The sequence below is a fragment of the Ochotona curzoniae genome, unplaced genomic scaffold (genome assembly GCF_017591425.1).
Source record: "Ochotona curzoniae isolate NIBS_2020 unplaced genomic scaffold, NIBS_Ocur_1.0 scaffold_4701, whole genome shotgun sequence".
NCBI lineage: Eukaryota > Metazoa > Chordata > Mammalia > Lagomorpha > Ochotonidae > Ochotona > Ochotona curzoniae.
This window is the reverse complement of record NW_024467122.1, coordinates 39,777,852-39,780,576: the sequence shown is the minus strand read 5'-3', so window position 1 is coordinate 39,780,576 and position 2,725 is coordinate 39,777,852. Positions and strand designations below refer to the sequence as shown.

Genomic DNA, 2,725 nt, shown 5'->3' with positions numbered 1-2,725 from the left:
AATTCCCCCTTTCCCCTGGGGGAAATGCACTACCTTGTTTTGGGGGGCTTGGGGGTATTTTTGTTTTGTTATGTTTTTTGTTTTGTTTTGTTTTTAATCTTTTGCCTTTTTTTTTCCCTTTTATTTGGAGGGAATGGGAGGAAGTGGGAACAGGGAGGTGGGAGGTGGATTTTGTTTTATTTTTTTAGCTCCTTTCCAGGGGGTGGGAATTTTTTTTAATATGTGTCATGAATAAAGTTGTTTTGAAAATAAAAATTGTTCGGCCTTTTGGGTGTGAAGATTATTTATGTTCTGTTTGCTTGGATCGCAGATGGCTTGTGAATTCTGCTTTGCGGAGGTACTGGGAGGGGAAATTCCCACTTTAAATTCAGTAGGAGTTCAGTTACTTCACGCAAGAACATTATGTGTTTAATTGAGGACGATGGGTTTTCTGGGGGGTGATAGCCAGGTAGAATAAACAGCATTTCTGCATGTTCTGATAAAATGTATGCAAGAGAGCCATGTGTAGCAGTAGACTAAGGGTCCTGGGTAACATCTAACTCATGTCGAAGGGTGTGATGCTGACAAGATCTGAAGCTTTATTTATTGGCTTCTGCTTTGTAAGGACCACTTCCAATATGTTACTAACTTTTGATCATCCCATTGATTACAGCTTCACAATTCAACTTCCATTGCTTTGGGCTGTAAGTTAGTTAGCCATGTAGTATCCTAGCTTAATTTTTTAAAGATTTTTTTTTAATTGGAAAGGCAGACTGGCAGAGACAGATATTGCATCTGCTAGCTAACTCCCCAAGTGGCCACAATGGCTGCAGCTGAGAGCCAGTCCAAAGCCAGGAGCTTCCGGGTCTCCCATGTGGGCGCAGGGTCCCAAGGCTTTGGGCTGTCTGTTTTTCCAGGCCACAGATAGGGAGCTGGCTGGGAGCATCAGCGAGGATGTGAACTGGTGCTCACATAGGATCTTGGCACATGCAAGATGATGATTTAGCCACTGGGCACCTTAGTGGGGCTAGCTAGTTGTGTTTTTTTTTTTTTTTTTTTGCCAAGAATTTAGTGAAAGTTGGTCAGTGGGTTATGTATACTCCATAGGCTAAATATCACATGGGACCAGTACGAACTTAAAATAGTTGAAGTCAATGTTACATACTGTAATCGTTAGATTCATCTTCCTCAAAGATTCCTTAGCATATTTTCTTACATATTTTGGAGCAACTTCATGTCTCCTTGTTAATTCACCCCAACTGAGCTCTAATTTGAAAGCTTTATGTTTTATCTGTGTAAATTATTTTGGCAACTTTCTCAACACCATGGTAGGTTGTTTTTTTCCCCCTCTGAAGTTTTTTTCTTTACACCTTGCCTGGCTTTGCCAAAGGCACAACCCTAATAACTATATGAAACAGCTGACATGTCAGTCACAGCTGTGCTCCATCAGTTGCACTATGTAAGGCCCTAAAATGGAACTGCAGCCAGAAGGTCTAAGCACTGTAGAGTGCAGACATGGCCACTCTGCAAGATGGCTTCAGTGGAATATTACAGCCAAAGTTAGATCTAAAGTTGGGTGCTTCTCTTGCAATGTCTGCTAAAGAGTGCATCCGCCAACAACTGCCAGTTCAACCATCAACGTTGAAAAGTCGTTTCTTTGCACCTGCATGAAGTTTAGAAATGACTAATTTTTCTATTCCAAAGACACCACCATCTTTACATGATTCCAATAGCTGTACAACTATTTTCCACAGCCTTTATAGCATGTTCTACTTGAAAAACTATCAGGAGAGAATGTAGAGGCAGTCAGATCATACTCAGTGCTGACTGAGCTCATGGTGCTCCAGCTGCAGGGAAGCCTAGTGCTACCAGGCCTCCCATTTTATTTTCTAAAAGTCCTTGGACACTGTCAGGCTTCAGCTCAAGCTTTTGTAGATTAGTCTGCATACTTGGAAAAAAATTATTTGGGCTCTGGTTCAGTCATTTTGCTGATGCCACAACGGTCTAGCTGAGGCAGATGCTGGGAGCTCAGTCCAGGTCTCCTAATGTGAGACCCAAGCACTAGGAGCGTCACCTGCTGCCTTTCTGGGTGCACGCAGGTAGGAATCTAGAATCAGAAGTAGAACTGTTACTTGGCCCAGCTGCTCGGATAGATGCCACTGGCCTCCCAGGAGCTGTGCACACTCCACACCTCGACAACTTTGTCATCATTTATAGTCTCAGGGTATTTTTTTTTTAAGATTTATTTTGATTGGAAAGTCAGATATACAGAGAGGAGGAGAGACACAGAAGAAGACCTTCCATCTGCTGATTCACTCGACAAGTGGCTGCAATGGCTGGAGCTGGGCTGATATGAAACCAAGAGCCAGGAACCTCTTCCAGGTCTCCCATGCGAATGCAGGGTCCCAAAGCTTTGGGCCATCCTCGACTGCTTTCCCAGGCCACAAGCAGGGAGCTGGATGGGAAGCGGGCGCTGCTGGGATTAGAACCGGTGCTCAAATGTTCACCGGCTCATACAGGGCCAAATGGAAGGCCAGACCATGTCAGACACTGGCCTAACACCCACTAACGTGTGAGCTGAGTCTGGGAGTGGGTCAAGTGGAGGAACTTGGGAAATTCCCCTGGTGGGTCATAGTTCCCACTGGTGAACACATGGTCCAAGGCCTGGCGGTCGGATAAGCTGGGCAAAGTAGCTCCAATGGCTGGCTAATGTGTGGGTTGGTATAGAACAGGGTGGACCGAGCAG

General features: G+C 44.7%; 1 pseudogene; it reads right to left on the bottom strand.

Annotated features, from left to right (window-relative positions):
- Positions 1–1,136: 1,136 nt before the first annotated feature.
- On the bottom strand, positions 1,137–1,816 carry LOC121149026 (annotated as a pseudogene).
- Between the last annotated feature and the right edge of the window lie 909 nt (positions 1,817–2,725).